The sequence below is a fragment of the Schistocerca piceifrons genome, unplaced genomic scaffold (genome assembly GCF_021461385.2).
Source record: "Schistocerca piceifrons isolate TAMUIC-IGC-003096 unplaced genomic scaffold, iqSchPice1.1 HiC_scaffold_403, whole genome shotgun sequence".
Classification (NCBI taxonomy): Eukaryota; Metazoa; Arthropoda; class Insecta; order Orthoptera; family Acrididae; genus Schistocerca; species Schistocerca piceifrons.
In genome coordinates, this window is record NW_025728629.1 from 1 (window position 1) to 21,333 (window position 21,333).

General features: G+C 54.7%; 48 non-coding genes across 48 annotated transcripts; 10 read left to right on the plus strand and 38 right to left on the minus strand.

Moving 5' to 3' along the window:
• Nucleotides 1-355: 355 nt before the first annotated feature.
• Trnag-gcc lies at nt 356-426 on the minus strand. The gene has a single exon. It is a non-coding gene; the product is annotated as a tRNA-Gly (tRNA).
• Nucleotides 427-773: 347 nt separating this feature from the next.
• On the plus strand, nt 774-845 carry Trnag-ucc. The gene has a single exon. It is a non-coding gene; the product is annotated as a tRNA-Gly (tRNA).
• Nucleotides 846-1,438: 593 nt separating this feature from the next.
• Trnai-aau lies at nt 1,439-1,513 on the minus strand. Its single transcript has one exon. It is a non-coding gene; the product is annotated as a tRNA-Ile (tRNA).
• A 198-nt stretch (nt 1,514-1,711) lies between these two features.
• Trnae-uuc lies at nt 1,712-1,783 on the minus strand. The gene has a single exon. It is a non-coding gene; the product is annotated as a tRNA-Glu (tRNA).
• A 305-nt stretch (nt 1,784-2,088) lies between these two features.
• On the minus strand, nt 2,089-2,161 carry Trnam-cau. Its single transcript has one exon. It is a non-coding gene; the product is annotated as a tRNA-Met (tRNA).
• Nucleotides 2,162-2,542: 381 nt separating this feature from the next.
• Nucleotides 2,543-2,613, minus strand: Trnag-gcc. Its single transcript has one exon. It is a non-coding gene; the product is annotated as a tRNA-Gly (tRNA).
• A 347-nt stretch (nt 2,614-2,960) lies between these two features.
• On the plus strand, nt 2,961-3,032 carry Trnag-ucc. Its single transcript has one exon. It is a non-coding gene; the product is annotated as a tRNA-Gly (tRNA).
• A 596-nt stretch (nt 3,033-3,628) lies between these two features.
• Nucleotides 3,629-3,703, minus strand: Trnai-aau. The gene has a single exon. It is a non-coding gene; the product is annotated as a tRNA-Ile (tRNA).
• Nucleotides 3,704-3,901: 198 nt separating this feature from the next.
• Nucleotides 3,902-3,972, minus strand: Trnae-uuc. Its single transcript has one exon. It is a non-coding gene; the product is annotated as a tRNA-Glu (tRNA).
• Nucleotides 3,973-4,276: 304 nt separating this feature from the next.
• Nucleotides 4,277-4,349, minus strand: Trnam-cau. Its single transcript has one exon. It is a non-coding gene; the product is annotated as a tRNA-Met (tRNA).
• A 380-nt stretch (nt 4,350-4,729) lies between these two features.
• Nucleotides 4,730-4,800, minus strand: Trnag-gcc. Its single transcript has one exon. It is a non-coding gene; the product is annotated as a tRNA-Gly (tRNA).
• A 347-nt stretch (nt 4,801-5,147) lies between these two features.
• Trnag-ucc lies at nt 5,148-5,219 on the plus strand. Its single transcript has one exon. It is a non-coding gene; the product is annotated as a tRNA-Gly (tRNA).
• A 593-nt stretch (nt 5,220-5,812) lies between these two features.
• Trnai-aau lies at nt 5,813-5,887 on the minus strand. Its single transcript has one exon. It is a non-coding gene; the product is annotated as a tRNA-Ile (tRNA).
• Nucleotides 5,888-6,085: 198 nt separating this feature from the next.
• Nucleotides 6,086-6,157, minus strand: Trnae-uuc. Its single transcript has one exon. It is a non-coding gene; the product is annotated as a tRNA-Glu (tRNA).
• Nucleotides 6,158-6,462: 305 nt separating this feature from the next.
• Nucleotides 6,463-6,535, minus strand: Trnam-cau. Its single transcript has one exon. It is a non-coding gene; the product is annotated as a tRNA-Met (tRNA).
• A 381-nt stretch (nt 6,536-6,916) lies between these two features.
• Nucleotides 6,917-6,987, minus strand: Trnag-gcc. The gene has a single exon. It is a non-coding gene; the product is annotated as a tRNA-Gly (tRNA).
• A 347-nt stretch (nt 6,988-7,334) lies between these two features.
• On the plus strand, nt 7,335-7,406 carry Trnag-ucc. Its single transcript has one exon. It is a non-coding gene; the product is annotated as a tRNA-Gly (tRNA).
• Nucleotides 7,407-7,999: 593 nt separating this feature from the next.
• Trnai-aau lies at nt 8,000-8,074 on the minus strand. Its single transcript has one exon. It is a non-coding gene; the product is annotated as a tRNA-Ile (tRNA).
• Nucleotides 8,075-8,272: 198 nt separating this feature from the next.
• Trnae-uuc lies at nt 8,273-8,344 on the minus strand. Its single transcript has one exon. It is a non-coding gene; the product is annotated as a tRNA-Glu (tRNA).
• Nucleotides 8,345-8,649: 305 nt separating this feature from the next.
• On the minus strand, nt 8,650-8,722 carry Trnam-cau. The gene has a single exon. It is a non-coding gene; the product is annotated as a tRNA-Met (tRNA).
• A 381-nt stretch (nt 8,723-9,103) lies between these two features.
• Trnag-gcc lies at nt 9,104-9,174 on the minus strand. Its single transcript has one exon. It is a non-coding gene; the product is annotated as a tRNA-Gly (tRNA).
• A 347-nt stretch (nt 9,175-9,521) lies between these two features.
• Trnag-ucc lies at nt 9,522-9,593 on the plus strand. The gene has a single exon. It is a non-coding gene; the product is annotated as a tRNA-Gly (tRNA).
• A 593-nt stretch (nt 9,594-10,186) lies between these two features.
• On the minus strand, nt 10,187-10,261 carry Trnai-aau. Its single transcript has one exon. It is a non-coding gene; the product is annotated as a tRNA-Ile (tRNA).
• A 198-nt stretch (nt 10,262-10,459) lies between these two features.
• Trnae-uuc lies at nt 10,460-10,531 on the minus strand. Its single transcript has one exon. It is a non-coding gene; the product is annotated as a tRNA-Glu (tRNA).
• Nucleotides 10,532-10,836: 305 nt separating this feature from the next.
• On the minus strand, nt 10,837-10,909 carry Trnam-cau. Its single transcript has one exon. It is a non-coding gene; the product is annotated as a tRNA-Met (tRNA).
• A 381-nt stretch (nt 10,910-11,290) lies between these two features.
• Nucleotides 11,291-11,361, minus strand: Trnag-gcc. The gene has a single exon. It is a non-coding gene; the product is annotated as a tRNA-Gly (tRNA).
• A 347-nt stretch (nt 11,362-11,708) lies between these two features.
• Nucleotides 11,709-11,780, plus strand: Trnag-ucc. The gene has a single exon. It is a non-coding gene; the product is annotated as a tRNA-Gly (tRNA).
• Nucleotides 11,781-12,373: 593 nt separating this feature from the next.
• Nucleotides 12,374-12,448, minus strand: Trnai-aau. Its single transcript has one exon. It is a non-coding gene; the product is annotated as a tRNA-Ile (tRNA).
• A 198-nt stretch (nt 12,449-12,646) lies between these two features.
• Trnae-uuc lies at nt 12,647-12,718 on the minus strand. The gene has a single exon. It is a non-coding gene; the product is annotated as a tRNA-Glu (tRNA).
• Nucleotides 12,719-13,023: 305 nt separating this feature from the next.
• On the minus strand, nt 13,024-13,096 carry Trnam-cau. The gene has a single exon. It is a non-coding gene; the product is annotated as a tRNA-Met (tRNA).
• Nucleotides 13,097-13,477: 381 nt separating this feature from the next.
• Nucleotides 13,478-13,548, minus strand: Trnag-gcc. The gene has a single exon. It is a non-coding gene; the product is annotated as a tRNA-Gly (tRNA).
• A 347-nt stretch (nt 13,549-13,895) lies between these two features.
• On the plus strand, nt 13,896-13,967 carry Trnag-ucc. Its single transcript has one exon. It is a non-coding gene; the product is annotated as a tRNA-Gly (tRNA).
• Nucleotides 13,968-14,560: 593 nt separating this feature from the next.
• On the minus strand, nt 14,561-14,635 carry Trnai-aau. Its single transcript has one exon. It is a non-coding gene; the product is annotated as a tRNA-Ile (tRNA).
• Nucleotides 14,636-14,833: 198 nt separating this feature from the next.
• On the minus strand, nt 14,834-14,905 carry Trnae-uuc. Its single transcript has one exon. It is a non-coding gene; the product is annotated as a tRNA-Glu (tRNA).
• Nucleotides 14,906-15,210: 305 nt separating this feature from the next.
• Nucleotides 15,211-15,283, minus strand: Trnam-cau. Its single transcript has one exon. It is a non-coding gene; the product is annotated as a tRNA-Met (tRNA).
• Nucleotides 15,284-15,664: 381 nt separating this feature from the next.
• Nucleotides 15,665-15,735, minus strand: Trnag-gcc. Its single transcript has one exon. It is a non-coding gene; the product is annotated as a tRNA-Gly (tRNA).
• A 347-nt stretch (nt 15,736-16,082) lies between these two features.
• Trnag-ucc lies at nt 16,083-16,154 on the plus strand. The gene has a single exon. It is a non-coding gene; the product is annotated as a tRNA-Gly (tRNA).
• A 593-nt stretch (nt 16,155-16,747) lies between these two features.
• Trnai-aau lies at nt 16,748-16,822 on the minus strand. Its single transcript has one exon. It is a non-coding gene; the product is annotated as a tRNA-Ile (tRNA).
• A 198-nt stretch (nt 16,823-17,020) lies between these two features.
• Trnae-uuc lies at nt 17,021-17,092 on the minus strand. The gene has a single exon. It is a non-coding gene; the product is annotated as a tRNA-Glu (tRNA).
• A 305-nt stretch (nt 17,093-17,397) lies between these two features.
• Trnam-cau lies at nt 17,398-17,470 on the minus strand. Its single transcript has one exon. It is a non-coding gene; the product is annotated as a tRNA-Met (tRNA).
• Nucleotides 17,471-17,851: 381 nt separating this feature from the next.
• On the minus strand, nt 17,852-17,922 carry Trnag-gcc. The gene has a single exon. It is a non-coding gene; the product is annotated as a tRNA-Gly (tRNA).
• Nucleotides 17,923-18,269: 347 nt separating this feature from the next.
• Nucleotides 18,270-18,341, plus strand: Trnag-ucc. The gene has a single exon. It is a non-coding gene; the product is annotated as a tRNA-Gly (tRNA).
• A 593-nt stretch (nt 18,342-18,934) lies between these two features.
• Trnai-aau lies at nt 18,935-19,009 on the minus strand. Its single transcript has one exon. It is a non-coding gene; the product is annotated as a tRNA-Ile (tRNA).
• Nucleotides 19,010-19,207: 198 nt separating this feature from the next.
• Nucleotides 19,208-19,279, minus strand: Trnae-uuc. Its single transcript has one exon. It is a non-coding gene; the product is annotated as a tRNA-Glu (tRNA).
• A 305-nt stretch (nt 19,280-19,584) lies between these two features.
• On the minus strand, nt 19,585-19,657 carry Trnam-cau. Its single transcript has one exon. It is a non-coding gene; the product is annotated as a tRNA-Met (tRNA).
• A 381-nt stretch (nt 19,658-20,038) lies between these two features.
• Trnag-gcc lies at nt 20,039-20,109 on the minus strand. Its single transcript has one exon. It is a non-coding gene; the product is annotated as a tRNA-Gly (tRNA).
• Nucleotides 20,110-20,456: 347 nt separating this feature from the next.
• On the plus strand, nt 20,457-20,528 carry Trnag-ucc. Its single transcript has one exon. It is a non-coding gene; the product is annotated as a tRNA-Gly (tRNA).
• Nucleotides 20,529-21,121: 593 nt separating this feature from the next.
• On the minus strand, nt 21,122-21,196 carry Trnai-aau. The gene has a single exon. It is a non-coding gene; the product is annotated as a tRNA-Ile (tRNA).
• Nucleotides 21,197-21,333: the final 137 nt, after the last annotated feature.

Below are 21,333 nucleotides of genomic sequence, written 5' to 3' on the forward strand. Positions count from 1 at the left end.
TGGGTAAATACCGTACCCAATATTAGACGTAGACACACTGTACTTCCTGGATAACATGTTCTGTTGCTACACGTGCACTGCCGGCCCAGTTGATTGCGGTGCTGCTGCAGCTGTTGCAACGATAGGCAGCACTCCTTGTCGTTAAAGTTCAGTGCCTCGGAGGCACCCGGACCCAGCAACTTGTGAGGCCAGGCCGACGCTAGACTGTAGAACATGATGCGAGCGTCCTAGTGGGGACCAGCGAGTGCTGCGTTCTCGGTCCTTCTCAAGGGAAATCCAGCTACACATTCTTGTGGATCGTGCATCTCAAGCGGTCAAGCCACGCGGCAGCATTATCGCGGGAAAAGCAAAATGATGCATCGGCCGGGAATCGAACCCGGGCCGCCCGCGTGGCAGGCGAGCATTCTACCACTGAACCACCGATGCTCGGGCCAGCGGTAACTTGACGCTGCTTCCCGAGCAGATGTCTCAAGGGAAAGTGGGACTGCCGTCAAGCGCCGTAGCATTCTGTGGAAAAGGTGCTGCAGACGCTGAATCCTGCACTGCACTGCTCTGCTTAAAAATGCCGCCAGAACGCGGTCCTCTGCGTACTCTTGCGTCGCCGGCGCCCAACTCTTGCCAAAGGATGCGAAATGTGCGCGGATACGTTGTCCGAATGCGTCTGGATGTGCTCCCCTAGCCTGCCTGGAAATGCGCCTGCCAGGTACGATCACCTTCGGCCGCTGCCGACTGGCGGGAAGCCGACACAGCGCGGAGGCGGGCCGCTCGCTTGTGCGGTGGTGGTGTAATGGTCAGCATAGTTGCCTTCCAAGCAGTTGATCCGGGTTCGATTCCCGGCCACCGCAGCAGGCTTTTAATTTCGCGTATGAGTACTTTTGCCACGCGCTCTTAAATTATTGTTTTTCCGGCCTCCTACTCGCTGCATACCAGCCCTTAGTGTGTCTCGACTTGTCTCGACTTTGCTCAGCTGACGCGAGAGCTGACGCTCTCAAATCGGCCTATATCAAAACGACAAGCACGAGAAACGACTGAGAGAGGTAAGGAGAGGCGAGGCGATGGACACACAGCACGCCCCCTTCATTTCACGGTGGCGTCTCCCTGACCGAATCGGGCTGTAGCTCCGAAAACAAAGGAGAAACAAAAATAGGAAGTAAAAGTGCCAATAGTGCCCTGTGTTCCCATGCGCTCACACGCCCAAGTACTGACAAGGGCCAAAGTTGTTACGCATCGGCAATCGGAGATTTTCTTTCATTTTCTCTTTATCGGTTGAGAACCAGTGTATTCAAGATATTATGGCCATTGCCGAGTGAATGCTGTAGCGCTTCCCGACGAGTCGGGTTCGGATCCTGTATCAACTCCCACGCATGGTGGTGACCTTTTGGTCATCACACTCGCCAGCTGAAATCGGCGCTGCCATTTCGTAGTAGTAAAAGAGTAGTGGCCCGTGGGGGGGATCGAACCCACGACCTTCGCGTTATTAGCACGACGCTCTAACCAACTGAGCTAACGGGCCCCGGCAGATGCAGTTACTCAGCCCTACGCTGGAAACAGGTGGCATGAAGCCGTACACCATTTCTATGGTCGTCGTGTGTCTGCTTCCCTAGTCTATATTCTGCTGACGGTCACGAAACAGTAGCTATATTGCGAGCAGGACGGGAAACGGCCGCTCGGACAGCTCAAACTTGTCACGATTCGTGTGGAAAAATTTCCGTTCCGGTACCGGGAATCGAACCCGGGCCTCCTGGGTGAAAGCCAGGTATCCTAGCCACTAGACCACACCGGATGTGGCCGTTTCGTTCGACCGTTCGCACGGTCGCTTGTCGCATTTCGTGTCGAGTGCCGCGTCGGCGCTCCTCTCTCTTTGCGAGCATCTTTGCACATACTGACTGGCAAGGCGCGCACCTCAAACGTCGCAGAGCAATGCTTTTGGCTTCATGCTCTGCTGGGAGAAGAGGAAAAGGGAAGCTGTAAGTAGCAATAACAGGAAGTAAACATTTTCCCGCTGAAGCGTTGAAACGTTGTGGATAACAAACAAGAAATACGTTGGCGCCCTAGCAACAGCACCACCATCAGTCACAGAAAATTAAATGCCCCGGGTGAGGATCGAACTCACGACCTTAAGATTATGAGACTTACGCGCTGCCTACTGCGCTACCGAGGCACGGGTGCACCTCTTGTCGTGGAAACTGGGTAAATACCGTACCCAATATTAGACGTAGACACACTGTACTTCCTGGATAACATGTTCTGTTGCTACACGTGCACTGCCGGCCCAGTTGATTGCGGTGCTGCTGCAGCTGTTGCAACGATAGGCAGCACTCCTTGTCGTTAAAGTTCAGTGCCTCGGAGGCACCCGGACCCAGCAACTTGTGAGGCCAGGCCGACGCTAGACTGTAGAACATGATGCGAGCGTCCTAGTGGGGACCAGCGAGTGCTGCGTTCTCGGTCCTTCTCAAGGGAAATCCAGCTACACATTCTTGTGGATCGTGCATCTCAAGCGGTCAAGCCACGCGGCAGCATTATCGCGGGAAAAGCAAAATGATGCATCGGCCGGGAATCGAACCCGGGCCGCCCGCGTGGCAGGCGAGCATTCTACCACTGAACCACCGATGCTCGGGCCAGCGGTAACTTGACGCTGCTTCCCGAGCAGATGTCTCAAGGGAAAGTGGGACTGCCGTCAAGCGCCGTAGCATTCTGTGGAAAAGGTGCTGCAGACGCTGAATCCTGCACTGCACTGCTCTGCTTAAAAATGCCGCCAGAACGCGGTCCTCTGCGTACTCTTGCGTCGCCGGCGCCCAACTCTTGCCAAAGGATGCGAAATGTGCGCGGATACGTTGTCCGAATGCGTCTGGATGTGCTCCCCTAGCCTGCCTGGAAATGCGCCTGCCAGGTACGATCACCTTCGGCCGCTGCCGACTGGCGGGAAGCCGACACAGCGCGGAGGCGGGCCGCTCGCTTGTGCGGTGGTGGTGTAATGGTCAGCATAGTTGCCTTCCAAGCAGTTGATCCGGGTTCGATTCCCGGCCACCGCAGCAGGCTTTTAATTTCGCGTATGAGTACTTTTGCCACGCGCTCTTAAATTATTGTTTTTCCGGCCTCCTACTCGCTGCATACCAGCCCTTAGTGTGTCTCGACTTGTCTCGACTTTGCTCAGCTGACGCGAGAGCTGACGCTCTCAAATCGGCCTATATCAAAACGACAAGCACGAGAAACGACTGAGAGAGGTAAGGAGAGGCGAGGCGATGGACACACAGCACGCCCCCTTCATTTCACGGTGGCGTCTCCCTGACCGAATCGGGCTGTAGCTCCGAAAACAAAGGAGAAACAAAAATAGGAAGTAAAAGTGCCAATAGTGCCCTGTGTTCCCATGATGCGCTCACACGCCCAAGTACTGACAAGGGCCAAAGTTGTTACGCATCGGCAATCGGAGATTTTCTTTCATTTTCTCTTTATCGGTTGAGAACCAGTGTATTCAAGATATTATGGCCATTGCCGAGTGAATGCTGTAGCGCTTCCCGACGAGTCGGGTTCGGATCCTGTATCAACTCCCACGCATGGTGGTGACCTTTTGGTCATCACACTCGCCAGCTGAAATCGGCGCTGCCATTTCGTAGTAGTAAAAGAGTAGTGGCCCGTGGGGGGGATCGAACCCACGACCTTCGCGTTATTAGCACGACGCTCTAACCAACTGAGCTAACGGGCCCCGGCAGATGCAGTTACTCAGCCCTACGCTGGAAACAGGTGGCATGAAGCCGTACACCATTTCTATGGTCGTCGTGTGTCTGCTTCCCTAGTCTATATTCTGCTGACGGTCACGAAACAGTAGCTATATTGCGAGCAGGACGGGAAACGGCCGCTCGGACAGCTCAAACTTGTCACGATTCGTGTGGAAAAATTTCCGTTCCGGTACCGGGAATCGAACCCGGCCTCCTGGGTGAAAGCCAGGTATCCTAGCCACTAGACCACACCGGATGTGGCCGTTTCGTTCGACCGTTCGCACGGTCGCTTGTCGCATTTCGTGTCGAGTGCCGCGTCGGCGCTCCTCTCTCTTTGCGAGCATCTTTGCACATACTGACTGGCAAGGCGCGCACCTCAAACGTCGCAGAGCAATGCTTTTGGCTTCATGCTCTGCTGGGAGAAGAGGAAAAGGGAAGCTGTAAGTAGCAATAACAGGAAGTAAACATTTTCCCGCTGAAGCGTTGAAACGTTGTGGATAACAACAAGAAATACGTTGGCGCCCTAGCAACAGCACCACCATCAGTCACAGAAAATTAAATGCCCCGGGTGAGGATCGAACTCACGACCTTAAGATTATGAGACTTACGCGCTGCCTACTGCGCTACCGAGGCACGGGTGCACCTCTTGTCGTGGAAACTGGGTAAATACCGTACCCAATATTAGACGTAGACACACTGTACTTCCTGGATAACATGTTCTGTTGCTACACGTGCACTGCCGGCCCAGTTGATTGCGGTGCTGCTGCAGCTGTTGCAACGATAGGCAGCACTCCTTGTCGTTAAAGTTCAGTGCCTCGGAGGCACCCGGACCCAGCAACTTGTGAGGCCAGGCCGACGCTAGACTGTAGAACATGATGCGAGCGTCCTAGTGGGGACCAGCGAGTGCTGCGTTCTCGGTCCTTCTCAAGGGAAATCCAGCTACACATTCTTGTGGATCGTGCATCTCAAGCGGTCAAGCCACGCGGCAGCATTATCGCGGAAAAGCAAAATGATGCATCGGCCGGGAATCGAACCCGGGCCGCCCGCGTGGCAGGCGAGCATTCTACCACTGAACCACCGATGCTCGGGCCAGCGGTAACTTGACGCTGCTTCCCGAGCAGATGTCTCAAGGGAAAGTGGGACTGCCGTCAAGCGCCGTAGCATTCTGTGGAAAAGGTGCTGCAGACGCTGAATCCTGCACTGCACTGCTCTGCTTAAAAATGCCGCCAGAACGCGGTCCTCTGCGTACTCTTGCGTCGCCGGCGCCCAACTCTTGCCAAAGGATGCGAAATGTGCGCGGATACGTTGTCCGAATGCGTCTGGATGTGCTCCCCTAGCCTGCCTGGAAATGCGCCTGCCAGGTACGATCACCTTCGGCCGCTGCCGACTGGCGGGAAGCCGACACAGCGCGGAGGCGGGCCGCTCGCTTGTGCGGTGGTGGTGTAATGGTCAGCATAGTTGCCTTCCAAGCAGTTGATCCGGGTTCGATTCCCGGCCACCGCAGCAGGCTTTTAATTTCGCGTATGAGTACTTTTGCCACGCGCTCTTAAATTATTGTTTTTCCGGCCTCCTACTCGCTGCATACCAGCCCTTAGTGTGTCTCGACTTGTCTCGACTTTGCTCAGCTGACGCGAGAGCTGACGCTCTCAAATCGGCCTATATCAAAACGACAAGCACGAGAAACGACTGAGAGAGGTAAGGAGAGGCGAGGCGATGGACACACAGCACGCCCCCTTCATTTCACGGTGGCGTCTCCCTGACCGAATCGGGCTGTAGCTCCGAAAACAAAGGAGAAACAAAAATAGGAAGTAAAAGTGCCAATAGTGCCCTGTGTTCCCATGCGCTCACACGCCCAAGTACTGACAAGGGCCAAAGTTGTTACGCATCGGCAATCGGAGATTTTCTTTCATTTTCTCTTTATCGGTTGAGAACCAGTGTATTCAAGATATTATGGCCATTGCCGAGTGAATGCTGTAGCGCTTCCCGACGAGTCGGGTTCGGATCCTGTATCAACTCCCACGCATGGTGGTGACCTTTTGGTCATCACACTCGCCAGCTGAAATCGGCGCTGCCATTTCGTAGTAGTAAAAGAGTAGTGGCCCGTGGGGGGGATCGAACCCACGACCTTCGCGTTATTAGCACGACGCTCTAACCAACTGAGCTAACGGGCCCCGGCAGATGCAGTTACTCAGCCCTACGCTGGAAACAGGTGGCATGAAGCCGTACACCATTTCTATGGTCGTCGTGTGTCTGCTTCCCTAGTCTATATTCTGCTGACGGTCACGAAACAGTAGCTATATTGCGAGCAGGACGGGAAACGGCCGCTCGGACAGCTCAAACTTGTCACGATTCGTGTGGAAAAATTTCCGTTCCGGTACCGGGAATCGAACCCGGGCCTCCTGGGTGAAAGCCAGGTATCCTAGCCACTAGACCACACCGGATGTGGCCGTTTCGTTCGACCGTTCGCACGGTCGCTTGTCGCATTTCGTGTCGAGTGCCGCGTCGGCGCTCCTCTCTCTTTGCGAGCATCTTTGCACATACTGACTGGCAAGGCGCGCACCTCAAACGTCGCAGAGCAATGCTTTTGGCTTCATGCTCTGCTGGGAGAAGAGGAAAAGGGAAGCTGTAAGTAGCAATAACAGGAAGTAAACATTTTCCCGCTGAAGCGTTGAAACGTTGTGGATAACAAACAAGAAATACGTTGGCGCCCTAGCAACAGCACCACCATCAGTCACAGAAAATTAAATGCCCCGGGTGAGGATCGAACTCACGACCTTAAGATTATGAGACTTACGCGCTGCCTACTGCGCTACCGAGGCACGGGTGCACCTCTTGTCGTGGAAACTGGGTAAATACCGTACCCAATATTAGACGTAGACACACTGTACTTCCTGGATAACATGTTCTGTTGCTACACGTGCACTGCCGGCCCAGTTGATTGCGGTGCTGCTGCAGCTGTTGCAACGATAGGCAGCACTCCTTGTCGTTAAAGTTCAGTGCCTCGGAGGCACCCGGACCCAGCAACTTGTGAGGCCAGGCCGACGCTAGACTGTAGAACATGATGCGAGCGTCCTAGTGGGGACCAGCGAGTGCTGCGTTCTCGGTCCTTCTCAAGGGAAATCCAGCTACACATTCTTGTGGATCGTGCATCTCAAGCGGTCAAGCCACGCGGCAGCATTATCGCGGGAAAAGCAAAATGATGCATCGGCCGGGAATCGAACCCGGGCCGCCCGCGTGGCAGGCGAGCATTCTACCACTGAACCACCGATGCTCGGGCCAGCGGTAACTTGACGCTGCTTCCCGAGCAGATGTCTCAAGGGAAAGTGGGACTGCCGTCAAGCGCCGTAGCATTCTGTGGAAAAGGTGCTGCAGACGCTGAATCCTGCACTGCACTGCTCTGCTTAAAAATGCCGCCAGAACGCGGTCCTCTGCGTACTCTTGCGTCGCCGGCGCCCAACTCTTGCCAAAGGATGCGAAATGTGCGCGGATACGTTGTCCGAATGCGTCTGGATGTGCTCCCCTAGCCTGCCTGGAAATGCGCCTGCCAGGTACGATCACCTTCGGCCGCTGCCGACTGGCGGGAAGCCGACACAGCGCGGAGGCGGGCCGCTCGCTTGTGCGGTGGTGGTGTAATGGTCAGCATAGTTGCCTTCCAAGCAGTTGATCCGGGTTCGATTCCCGGCCACCGCAGCAGGCTTTTAATTTCGCGTATGAGTACTTTTGCCACGCGCTCTTAAATTATTGTTTTTCCGGCCTCCTACTCGCTGCATACCAGCCCTTAGTGTGTCTCGACTTGTCTCGACTTTGCTCAGCTGACGCGAGAGCTGACGCTCTCAAATCGGCCTATATCAAAACGACAAGCACGAGAAACGACTGAGAGAGGTAAGGAGAGGCGAGGCGATGGACACACAGCACGCCCCCTTCATTTCACGGTGGCGTCTCCCTGACCGAATCGGGCTGTAGCTCCGAAAACAAAGGAGAAACAAAAATAGGAAGTAAAAGTGCCAATAGTGCCCTGTGTTCCCATGCGCTCACACGCCCAAGTACTGACAAGGGCCAAAGTTGTTACGCATCGGCAATCGGAGATTTTCTTTCATTTTCTCTTTATCGGTTGAGAACCAGTGTATTCAAGATATTATGGCCATTGCCGAGTGAATGCTGTAGCGCTTCCCGACGAGTCGGGTTCGGATCCTGTATCAACTCCCACGCATGGTGGTGACCTTTTGGTCATCACACTCGCCAGCTGAAATCGGCGCTGCCATTTCGTAGTAGTAAAAGAGTAGTGGCCCGTGGGGGGGATCGAACCCACGACCTTCGCGTTATTAGCACGACGCTCTAACCAACTGAGCTAACGGGCCCCGGCAGATGCAGTTACTCAGCCCTACGCTGGAAACAGGTGGCATGAAGCCGTACACCATTTCTATGGTCGTCGTGTGTCTGCTTCCCTAGTCTATATTCTGCTGACGGTCACGAAACAGTAGCTATATTGCGAGCAGGACGGGAAACGGCCGCTCGGACAGCTCAAACTTGTCACGATTCGTGTGGAAAAATTTCCGTTCCGGTACCGGGAATCGAACCCGGGCCTCCTGGGTGAAAGCCAGGTATCCTAGCCACTAGACCACACCGGATGTGGCCGTTTCGTTCGACCGTTCGCACGGTCGCTTGTCGCATTTCGTGTCGAGTGCCGCGTCGGCGCTCCTCTCTCTTTGCGAGCATCTTTGCACATACTGACTGGCAAGGCGCGCACCTCAAACGTCGCAGAGCAATGCTTTTGGCTTCATGCTCTGCTGGGAGAAGAGGAAAAGGGAAGCTGTAAGTAGCAATAACAGGAAGTAAACATTTTCCCGCTGAAGCGTTGAAACGTTGTGGATAACAAACAAGAAATACGTTGGCGCCCTAGCAACAGCACCACCATCAGTCACAGAAAATTAAATGCCCCGGGTGAGGATCGAACTCACGACCTTAAGATTATGAGACTTACGCGCTGCCTACTGCGCTACCGAGGCACGGGTGCACCTCTTGTCGTGGAAACTGGGTAAATACCGTACCCAATATTAGACGTAGACACACTGTACTTCCTGGATAACATGTTCTGTTGCTACACGTGCACTGCCGGCCCAGTTGATTGCGGTGCTGCTGCAGCTGTTGCAACGATAGGCAGCACTCCTTGTCGTTAAAGTTCAGTGCCTCGGAGGCACCCGGACCCAGCAACTTGTGAGGCCAGGCCGACGCTAGACTGTAGAACATGATGCGAGCGTCCTAGTGGGGACCAGCGAGTGCTGCGTTCTCGGTCCTTCTCAAGGGAAATCCAGCTACACATTCTTGTGGATCGTGCATCTCAAGCGGTCAAGCCACGCGGCAGCATTATCGCGGGAAAAGCAAAATGATGCATCGGCCGGGAATCGAACCCGGGCCGCCCGCGTGGCAGGCGAGCATTCTACCACTGAACCACCGATGCTCGGGCCAGCGGTAACTTGACGCTGCTTCCCGAGCAGATGTCTCAAGGGAAAGTGGGACTGCCGTCAAGCGCCGTAGCATTCTGTGGAAAAGGTGCTGCAGACGCTGAATCCTGCACTGCACTGCTCTGCTTAAAAATGCCGCCAGAACGCGGTCCTCTGCGTACTCTTGCGTCGCCGGCGCCCAACTCTTGCCAAAGGATGCGAAATGTGCGCGGATACGTTGTCCGAATGCGTCTGGATGTGCTCCCCTAGCCTGCCTGGAAATGCGCCTGCCAGGTACGATCACCTTCGGCCGCTGCCGACTGGCGGGAAGCCGACACAGCGCGGAGGCGGGCCGCTCGCTTGTGCGGTGGTGGTGTAATGGTCAGCATAGTTGCCTTCCAAGCAGTTGATCCGGGTTCGATTCCCGGCCACCGCAGCAGGCTTTTAATTTCGCGTATGAGTACTTTTGCCACGCGCTCTTAAATTATTGTTTTTCCGGCCTCCTACTCGCTGCATACCAGCCCTTAGTGTGTCTCGACTTGTCTCGACTTTGCTCAGCTGACGCGAGAGCTGACGCTCTCAAATCGGCCTATATCAAAACGACAAGCACGAGAAACGACTGAGAGAGGTAAGGAGAGGCGAGGCGATGGACACACAGCACGCCCCCTTCATTTCACGGTGGCGTCTCCCTGACCGAATCGGGCTGTAGCTCCGAAAACAAAGGAGAAACAAAAATAGGAAGTAAAAGTGCCAATAGTGCCCTGTGTTCCCATGCGCTCACACGCCCAAGTACTGACAAGGGCCAAAGTTGTTACGCATCGGCAATCGGAGATTTTCTTTCATTTTCTCTTTATCGGTTGAGAACCAGTGTATTCAAGATATTATGGCCATTGCCGAGTGAATGCTGTAGCGCTTCCCGACGAGTCGGGTTCGGATCCTGTATCAACTCCCACGCATGGTGGTGACCTTTTGGTCATCACACTCGCCAGCTGAAATCGGCGCTGCCATTTCGTAGTAGTAAAAGAGTAGTGGCCCGTGGGGGGGATCGAACCCACGACCTTCGCGTTATTAGCACGACGCTCTAACCAACTGAGCTAACGGGCCCCGGCAGATGCAGTTACTCAGCCCTACGCTGGAAACAGGTGGCATGAAGCCGTACACCATTTCTATGGTCGTCGTGTGTCTGCTTCCCTAGTCTATATTCTGCTGACGGTCACGAAACAGTAGCTATATTGCGAGCAGGACGGGAAACGGCCGCTCGGACAGCTCAAACTTGTCACGATTCGTGTGGAAAAATTTCCGTTCCGGTACCGGGAATCGAACCCGGGCCTCCTGGGTGAAAGCCAGGTATCCTAGCCACTAGACCACACCGGATGTGGCCGTTTCGTTCGACCGTTCGCACGGTCGCTTGTCGCATTTCGTGTCGAGTGCCGCGTCGGCGCTCCTCTCTCTTTGCGAGCATCTTTGCACATACTGACTGGCAAGGCGCGCACCTCAAACGTCGCAGAGCAATGCTTTTGGCTTCATGCTCTGCTGGGAGAAGAGGAAAAGGGAAGCTGTAAGTAGCAATAACAGGAAGTAAACATTTTCCCGCTGAAGCGTTGAAACGTTGTGGATAACAAACAAGAAATACGTTGGCGCCCTAGCAACAGCACCACCATCAGTCACAGAAAATTAAATGCCCCGGGTGAGGATCGAACTCACGACCTTAAGATTATGAGACTTACGCGCTGCCTACTGCGCTACCGAGGCACGGGTGCACCTCTTGTCGTGGAAACTGGGTAAATACCGTACCCAATATTAGACGTAGACACACTGTACTTCCTGGATAACATGTTCTGTTGCTACACGTGCACTGCCGGCCCAGTTGATTGCGGTGCTGCTGCAGCTGTTGCAACGATAGGCAGCACTCCTTGTCGTTAAAGTTCAGTGCCTCGGAGGCACCCGGACCCAGCAACTTGTGAGGCCAGGCCGACGCTAGACTGTAGAACATGATGCGAGCGTCCTAGTGGGGACCAGCGAGTGCTGCGTTCTCGGTCCTTCTCAAGGGAAATCCAGCTACACATTCTTGTGGATCGTGCATCTCAAGCGGTCAAGCCACGCGGCAGCATTATCGCGGGAAAAGCAAAATGATGCATCGGCCGGGAATCGAACCCGGGCCGCCCGCGTGGCAGGCGAGCATTCTACCACTGAACCACCGATGCTCGGGCCAGCGGTAACTTGACGCTGCTTCCCGAGCAGATGTCTCAAGGGAAAGTGGGACTGCCGTCAAGCGCCGTAGCATTCTGTGGAAAAGGTGCTGCAGACGCTGAATCCTGCACTGCACTGCTCTGCTTAAAAATGCCGCCAGAACGCGGTCCTCTGCGTACTCTTGCGTCGCCGGCGCCCAACTCTTGCCAAAGGATGCGAAATGTGCGCGGATACGTTGTCCGAATGCGTCTGGATGTGCTCCCCTAGCCTGCCTGGAAATGCGCCTGCCAGGTACGATCACCTTCGGCCGCTGCCGACTGGCGGGAAGCCGACACAGCGCGGAGGCGGGCCGCTCGCTTGTGCGGTGGTGGTGTAATGGTCAGCATAGTTGCCTTCCAAGCAGTTGATCCGGGTTCGATTCCCGGCCACCGCAGCAGGCTTTTAATTTCGCGTATGAGTACTTTTGCCACGCGCTCTTAAATTATTGTTTTTCCGGCCTCCTACTCGCTGCATACCAGCCCTTAGTGTGTCTCGACTTGTCTCGACTTTGCTCAGCTGACGCGAGAGCTGACGCTCTCAAATCGGCCTATATCAAAACGACAAGCACGAGAAACGACTGAGAGAGGTAAGGAGAGGCGAGGCGATGGACACACAGCACGCCCCCTTCATTTCACGGTGGCGTCTCCCTGACCGAATCGGGCTGTAGCTCCGAAAACAAAGGAGAAACAAAAATAGGAAGTAAAAGTGCCAATAGTGCCCTGTGTTCCCATGCGCTCACACGCCCAAGTACTGACAAGGGCCAAAGTTGTTACGCATCGGCAATCGGAGATTTTCTTTCATTTTCTCTTTATCGGTTGAGAACCAGTGTATTCAAGATATTATGGCCATTGCCGAGTGAATGCTGTAGCGCTTCCCGACGAGTCGGGTTCGGATCCTGTATCAACTCCCACGCATGGTGGTGACCTTTTGGTCATCACACTCGCCAGCTGAAATCGGCGCTGCCATTTCGTAGTAGTAAAAGAGTAGTGGCCCGTGGGGGGGATCGAACCCACGACCTTCGCGTTATTAGCACGACGCTCTAACCAACTGAGCTAACGGGCCCCGGCAGATGCAGTTACTCAGCCCTACGCTGGAAACAGGTGGCATGAAGCCGTACACCATTTCTATGGTCGTCGTGTGTCTGCTTCCCTAGTCTATATTCTGCTGACGGTCACGAAACAGTAGCTATATTGCGAGCAGGACGGGAAACGGCCGCTCGGACAGCTCAAACTTGTCACGATTCGTGTGGAAAAATTTCCGTTCCGGTACCGGGAATCGAACCCGGGCCTCCTGGGTGAAAGCCAGGTATCCTAGCCACTAGACCACACCGGATGTGGCCGTTTCGTTCGACCGTTCGCACGGTCGCTTGTCGCATTTCGTGTCGAGTGCCGCGTCGGCGCTCCTCTCTCTTTGCGAGCATCTTTGCACATACTGACTGGCAAGGCGCGCACCTCAAACGTCGCAGAGCAATGCTTTTGGCTTCATGCTCTGCTGGGAGAAGAGGAAAAGGGAAGCTGTAAGTAGCAATAACAGGAAGTAAACATTTTCCCGCTGAAGCGTTGAAACGTTGTGGATAACAAACAAGAAATACGTTGGCGCCCTAGCAACAGCACCACCATCAGTCACAGAAAATTAAATGCCCCGGGTGAGGATCGAACTCACGACCTTAAGATTATGAGACTTACGCGCTGCCTACTGCGCTACCGAGGCACGGGTGCACCTCTTGTCGTGGAAACTGGGTAAATACCGTACCCAATATTAGACGTAGACACACTGTACTTCCTGGATAACATGTTCTGTTGCTACACGTGCACTGCCGGCCCAGTTGATTGCGGTGCTGCTGCAGCTGTTGCAACGATAGGCAGCACTCCTTGTCGTTAAAGTTCAGTGCCTCGGAGGCACCCGGACCCAGCAACTTGTGAGGCCAGGCCGACGCTAGACTGTAGAACATGATGCGAGCGTCCTAGTGGGGACCAGCGAGTGCTGCGTTCTCGGTCCTTCTCAAGGGAAATCCAGCTACACATTCTTGTGGATCGTGCATCTCAAGCGGTCAAGCCACGCGGCAGCATTATCGCGGGAAAAGCAAAATGATGCATCGGCCGGGAATCGAACCCGGGCCGCCCGCGTGGCAGGCGAGCATTCTACCACTGAACCACCGATGCTCGGGCCAGCGGTAACTTGACGCTGCTTCCCGAGCAGATGTCTCAAGGGAAAGTGGGACTGCCGTCAAGCGCCGTAGCATTCTGTGGAAAAGGTGCTGCAGACGCTGAATCCTGCACTGCACTGCTCTGCTTAAAAATGCCGCCAGAACGCGGTCCTCTGCGTACTCTTGCGTCGCCGGCGCCCAACTCTTGCCAAAGGATGCGAAATGTGCGCGGATACGTTGTCCGAATGCGTCTGGATGTGCTCCCCTAGCCTGCCTGGAAATGCGCCTGCCAGGTACGATCACCTTCGGCCGCTGCCGACTGGCGGGAAGCCGACACAGCGCGGAGGCGGGCCGCTCGCTTGTGCGGTGGTGGTGTAATGGTCAGCATAGTTGCCTTCCAAGCAGTTGATCCGGGTTCGATTCCCGGCCACCGCAGCAGGCTTTTAATTTCGCGTATGAGTACTTTTGCCACGCGCTCTTAAATTATTGTTTTTCCGGCCTCCTACTCGCTGCATACCAGCCCTTAGTGTGTCTCGACTTGTCTCGACTTTGCTCAGCTGACGCGAGAGCTGACGCTCTCAAATCGGCCTATATCAAAACGACAAGCACGAGAAACGACTGAGAGAGGTAAGGAGAGGCGAGGCGATGGACACACAGCACGCCCCCTTCATTTCACGGTGGCGTCTCCCTGACCGAATCGGGCTGTAGCTCCGAAAACAAAGGAGAAACAAAAATAGGAAGTAAAAGTGCCAATAGTGCCCTGTGTTCCCATGCGCTCACACGCCCAAGTACTGACAAGGGCCAAAGTTGTTACGCATCGGCAATCGGAGATTTTCTTTCATTTTCTCTTTATCGGTTGAGAACCAGTGTATTCAAGATATTATGGCCATTGCCGAGTGAATGCTGTAGCGCTTCCCGACGAGTCGGGTTCGGATCCTGTATCAACTCCCACGCATGGTGGTGACCTTTTGGTCATCACACTCGCCAGCTGAAATCGGCGCTGCCATTTCGTAGTAGTAAAAGAGTAGTGGCCCGTGGGGGGGATCGAACCCACGACCTTCGCGTTATTAGCACGACGCTCTAACCAACTGAGCTAACGGGCCCCGGCAGATGCAGTTACTCAGCCCTACGCTGGAAACAGGTGGCATGAAGCCGTACACCATTTCTATGGTCGTCGTGTGTCTGCTTCCCTAGTCTATATTCTGCTGACGGTCACGAAACAGTAGCTATATTGCGAGCAGGACGGGAAACGGCCGCTCGGACAGCTCAAACTTGTCACGATTCGTGTGGAAAAATTTCCGTTCCGGTACCGGGAATCGAACCCGGGCCTCCTGGGTGAAAGCCAGGTATCCTAGCCACTAGACCACACCGGATGTGGCCGTTTCGTTCGACCGTTCGCACGGTCGCTTGTCGCATTTCGTGTCGAGTGCCGCGTCGGCGCTCCTCTCTCTTTGCGAGCATCTTTGCACATACTGACTGGCAAGGCGCGCACCTCAAACGTCGCAGAGCAATGCTTTTGGCTTCATGCTCTGCTGGGAGAAGAGGAAAAGGGAAGCTGTAAGTAGCAATAACAGGAAGTAAACATTTTCCCGCTGAAGCGTTGAAACGTTGTGGATAACAAACAAGAAATACGTTGGCGCCCTAGCAACAGCACCACCATCAGTCACAGAAAATTAAATGCCCCGGGTGAGGATCGAACTCACGACCTTAAGATTATGAGACTTACGCGCTGCCTACTGCGCTACCGAGGCACGGGTGCACCTCTTGTCGTGGAAACTGGGTAAATACCGTACCCAATATTAGACGTAGACACACTGTACTTCCTGGATAACATGTTCTGTTGCTACACGTGCACTGCCGGCCCAGTTGATTGCGGTGCTGCTGCAGCTGTTGCAACGATAGGCAGCACTCCTTGTCGTTAAAGTTCAGTGCCTCGGAGGCACCCGGACCCAGCAACTTGTGAGGCCAGGCCGACGCTAGACTGTAGAACATGATGCGAGCGTCCTAGTGGGGACCAGCGAGTGCTGCGTTCTCGGTCCTTCTCAAGGGAAATCCAGCTACACATTCTTGTGGATCGTGCATCTCAAGCGGTCAAGCCACGCGGCAGCATTATCGCGGGAAAAGCAAAATGATGCATCGGCCGGGAATCGAACCCGGGCCGCCCGCGTGGCAGGCGAGCATTCTACCACTGAACCACCGATGCTCGGGCCAGCGGTAACTTGACGCTGCTTCCCGAGCAGATGTCTCAAGGGAAAGTGGGACTGCCGTCAAGCGCCGTAGCATTCTGTGGAAAAGGTGCTGCAGACGCTGAATCCTGCACTGCACTGCTCTGCTTAAAAATGCCGCCAGAACGCGGTCCTCTGCGTACTCTTGCGTCGCCGGCGCCCAACTCTTGCCAAAGGATGCGAAATGTGCGCGGATACGTTGTCCGAATGCGTCTGGATGTGCTCCCCTAGCCTGCCTGGAAATGCGCCTGCCAGGTACGATCACCTTCGGCCGCTGCCGACTGGCGGGAAGCCGACACAGCGCGGAGGCGGGCCGCTCGCTTGTGCGGTGGTGGTGTAATGGTCAGCATAGTTGCCTTCCAAGCAGTTGATCCGGGTTCGATTCCCGGCCACCGCAGCAGGCTTTTAATTTCGCGTATGAGTACTTTTGCCACGCGCTCTTAAATTATTGTTTTTCCGGCCTCCTACTCGCTGCATACCAGCCCTTAGTGTGTCTCGACTTGTCTCGACTTTGCTCAGCTGACGCGAGAGCTGACGCTCTCAAATCGGCCTATATCAAAACGACAAGCACGAGAAACGACTGAGAGAGGTAAGGAGAGGCGAGGCGATGGACACACAGCACGCCCCCTTCATTTCACGGTGGCGTCTCCCTGACCGAATCGGGCTGTAGCTCCGAAAACAAAGGAGAAACAAAAATAGGAAGTAAAAGTGCCAATAGTGCCCTGTGTTCCCATGCGCTCACACGCCCAAGTACTGACAAGGGCCAAAGTTGTTACGCATCGGCAATCGGAGATTTTCTTTCATTTTCTCTTTATCGGTTGAGAACCAGTGTATTCAAGATATTATGGCCATTGCCGAGTGAATGCTGTAGCGCTTCCCGACGAGTCGGGTTCGGATCCTGTATCAACTCCCACGCATGGTGGTGACCTTTTGGTCATCACACTCGCCAGCTGAAATCGGCGCTGCCATTTCGTAGTAGTAAAAGAGTAGTGGCCCGTGGGGGGGATCGAACCCACGACCTTCGCGTTATTAGCACGACGCTCTAACCAACTGAGCTAACGGGCCCCGGCAGATGCAGTTACTCAGCCCTACGCTGGAAACGGGTGGCATGAAGCCGTACACCATTTCTATGGTCGTCGTGTGTCTGCTTCCCTAGTCTATATTCTGCTGACGGTCACGAAACAGTAGCTATATTGCGAGCAGGACGGGAAACGGCCGCTCGGACAGCTCAAACTTGTCACGATTCGTGTGGAAAAATTTCCGTTCTGGTACCGGGAATCGAACCCGGGCCTCCTGGGTGAAAGCCAGGTATCCTAGCCACTAGACCACACCGGATGTGGCCGTTTCGTTCGACCGTTCGCACGGTCGCTTGTCGCATTTCGTGTCGAGTGCCGCGTCGGCGCTCCTCTCTCTTTGCGAGCATCTTTGCACATACTGACTGGCAAGGCGCGCACCTCAAACGTCGCAGAGCAATGCTTTTGGCTTCATGCTCTGCTGGGAGAAGAGGAAAAGGGAAGCTGTAAGTAGCAATAACAGGAAGTAAACATTTTCCCGCTGAAGCGTTGAAACGTTGTGGATAACAAACAAGAAATACGTTGGCGCCCTAGCAACAGCACCACCATCAGTCACAGAAAATTAAATGCCCCGGGTGAGGATCGAACTCACGACCTTAAGATTATGAGACTTACGCGCTGCCTACTGCGCTACCGAGGCACGGGTGCACCTCTTGTCGTGGAAACTGGGTAAATACCGTACCCAATATTAGACGTAGACACACTGTACTTCCTGGATAACATGTTCTGTTGCTACACGTGCACTGCCGGCCCAGTTGATTGCGGTGCTGCTGCAGCTGTTGCAACGATAGGCAGCACTCCTTGTCGTTAAAGTTCAGTGCCTCGGAGGCACCCGGACCCAGCAACTTGTGAGGCCAGGCCGACGCTAGACTGTAGAACATGATGCGAGCGTCCTAGTGGGGACCAGCGAGTGCTGCGTTCTCGGTCCTTCTCAAGGGAAATCCAGCTACACATTCTTGTGGATCGTGCATCTCAAGCGGTCAAGCCACGCGGCAGCATTATCGCGGGAAAAGCAAAATGATGCATCGGCCGGGAATCGAACCCGGGCCGCCCGCGTGGCAGGCGAGCATTCTACCACTGAACCACCGATGCTCGGGCCAGCGGTAACTTGACGCTGCTTCCCGAGCAGATGTCTCAAGGGAAAGTGGGACTGCCGTCAAGCGCCGTAGCATTCTGTGGAAAAGGTGCTGCAGACGCTGAATCCTGCACTGCACTGCTCTGCTTAAAAATGCCGCCAGAACGCGGTCCTCTGCGTACTCTTGCGTCGCCGGCGCCCAACTCTTGCCAAAGGATGCGAAATGTGCGCGGATACGTTGTCCGAATGCGTCTGGATGTGCTCCCCTAGCCTGCCTGGAAATGCGCCTGCCAGGTACGATCACCTTCGGCCGCTGCCGACTGGCGGGAAGCCGACACAGCGCGGAGGCGGGCCGCTCGCTTGTGCGGTGGTGGTGTAATGGTCAGCATAGTTGCCTTCCAAGCAGTTGATCCGGGTTCGATTCCCGGCCACCGCAGCAGGCTTTTAATTTCGCGTATGAGTACTTTTGCCACGCGCTCTTAAATTATTGTTTTTCCGGCCTCCTACTCGCTGCATACCAGCCCTTAGTGTGTCTCGACTTGTCTCGACTTTGCTCAGCTGACGCGAGAGCTGACGCTCTCAAATCGGCCTATATCAAAACGACAAGCACGAGAAACGACTGAGAGAGGTAAGGAGAGGCGAGGCGATGGACACACAGCACGCCCCCTTCATTTCACGGTGGCGTCTCCCTGACCGAATCGGGCTGTAGCTCCGAAAACAAAGGAGAAACGAAAATAGGAAGTAAAAGTGCCAATAGTGCCCTGTGTTCCCATGCGCTCACACGCCCAAGTACTGACAAGGGCCAAAGTTGTTACGCATCGGCAATCGGAGATTTTCTTTCATTTTCTCTTTATCGGTTGAGAACCAGTGTATTCAAGATATTATGGCCATTGCCGAGTGAATGCTGTAGCGCTTCCCGACGAGTCGGGTTCGGATCCTGTATCAACTCCCACGCATGGTGGTGACCTTTTGGTCATCACACTCGCCAGCTGAAATCGGCGCTGCCATTTCGTAGTAGTAAAAGAGTAGTGGCCCGTGGGGGGGATCGAACCCACGACCTTCGCGTTATTAGCACGACGCTCTAACCAACTGAGCTAACGGGCCCCGGCAGATGCAGTTACTCAGCCCTACGCTGGAAACAGGTGGCATGAAGCCGTACACCATTTCTATGGTCGTCGTGTGTCTGCTTCCCTAGTCTATATTCTGCTGACGGTCACGAAACAGTAGCTATATTGCGAGCAGGACGGGAAACGGCCGCTCGGACAGCTCAAACTTGTCACGACTCGTGTGGAAAAATTTCCGTTCCGGTACCGGGAATCGAACCCGGGCCTCCTGGGTGAAAGCCAGGTATCCTAGCCACTAGACCACACCGGATGTGGCCGTTTCGTTCGACCGTTCGCACGGTCGCTTGTCGCATTTCGTGTCGAGTGCCGCGTCGGCGCTCCTCTCTCTTTGCGAGCATCTTTGCACATACTGACTGGCAAGGCGCGCACCTCAAACGTCGCAGAGCAATGCTTTTGGCTTCATGCTCTGCTGGGAGAAGAGGAAAAGGGAAGCTGTAAGTAGCAATAACAGGAAGTAAACATTTTCCCGCTGAAGCGTTGAAACGTTGTGGATAACAAACAAGAAATACGTTGGCGCCCTAGCAACAGCACCACCATCAGTCACAGAAAATTAAATGCCCCGGGTGAGGATCGAACTCACGACCTTAAGATTATGAGACTTACGCGCTGCCTACTGCGCTACCGAGGCACGGGTGCACCTCTTGTCGTGGAAACTGGGTAAATACCGTACCCAATATTAGACGTAGACACACTGTACTTCCTGGATAACATGTTCTGTTGCTACACGTGCACTGCCGGCCCAGTTGATTGCGGTGCTGCTGCAGCTGTTGCAACGATAGGCAGCACTCCTTGTCGTTAAAGTTCAGTGCCTCGGAGGCACCCGGACCCAGCAACTTGTGAGGCCAGGCCGACGCTAGACTGTAGAACATGATGCGAGCGTCCTAGTGGGGACCAGCGAGTGCTGCGTTCTCGGTCCTTCTCAAGGGAAATCCAGCTACACATTCTTGTGGATCGTGCATCTCAAGCGGTCAAGCCACGCGGCAGCATTATCGCGGGAAAAGCAAAATGATGCATCGGCCGGGAATCGAACCCGGGCCGCCCGCGTGGCAGGCGAGCATTCTACCACTGAACCACCGATGCTCGGGCCAGCGGTAACTTGACGCTGCTTCCCGAGCAGATGTCTCAAGGGAAAGTGGGACTGCCGTCAAGCGCCGTAGCATTCTGTGGAAAAGGTGCTGCAGACGCTGAATCCTGCACTGCACTGCTCTGCTTAAAAATGCCGCCAGAACGCGGTCCTCTGCGTACTCTTGCGTCGCCGGCGCCCAACTCTTGCCAAAGGATGCGAAATGTGCGCGGATACGTTGTCCGAATGCGTCTGGATGTGCTCCCCTAGCCTGCCTGGAAATGCGCCTGCCAGGTACGATCACCTTCGGCCGCTGCCGACTGGCGGGAAGCCGACACAGCGCGGAGGCGGGCCGCTCGCTTGTGCGGTGGTGGTGTAATGGTCAGCATAGTTGCCTTCCAAGCAGTTGATCCGGGTTCGATTCCCGGCCACCGCAGCAGGCTTTTAATTTCGCGTATGAGTACTTTTGCCACGCGCTCTTAAATTATTGTTTTTCCGGCCTCCTACTCGCTGCATACCAGCCCTTAGTGTGTCTCGACTTGTCTCGACTTTGCTCAGCTGACGCGAGAGCTGACGCTCTCAAATCGGCCTATATCAAAACGACAAGCACGAGAAACGACTGAGAGAGGTAAGGAGAGGCGAGGCGATGGACACACAGCACGCCCCCTTCATTTCACGGTGGCGTCTCCCTGACCGAATCGGGCTGTAGCTCCGAAAACAAAGGAGAAACGAAAATAGGAAGTAAAAGTGCCAATAGTGCCCTGTGTTCCCATGCGCTCACACGCCCAAGTACTGACAAGGGCCAAAGTTGTTACGCATCGGCAATCGGAGATTTTCTTTCATTTTCTCTTTATCGGTTGAGAACCAGTGTATTCAAGATATTATGGCCATTGCCGAGTGAATGCTGTAGCGCTTCCCGACGAGTCGGGTTCGGATCCTGTATCAACTCCCACGCATGGTGGTGACCTTTTGGTCATCACACTCGCCAGCTGAAATCGGCGCTGCCATTTCGTAGTAGTAAAAGAGTAGTGGCCCGTGGGGGGGATCGAACCCACGACCTTCGCGTTATTAGCACGACGCTCTAACCAACTGAGCTAACGGGCCCCGGCAGATGCAGTTACTCAGCCCTACGCTGGAAACAGGTGGCATGAAGCCGTACACCATTTCTATGGTCGTCGTGTGTCTGCTTCCCTAGTCTATATTCTGCTGACGGTCACGAAACAGTAGCTATATTGCGAGCA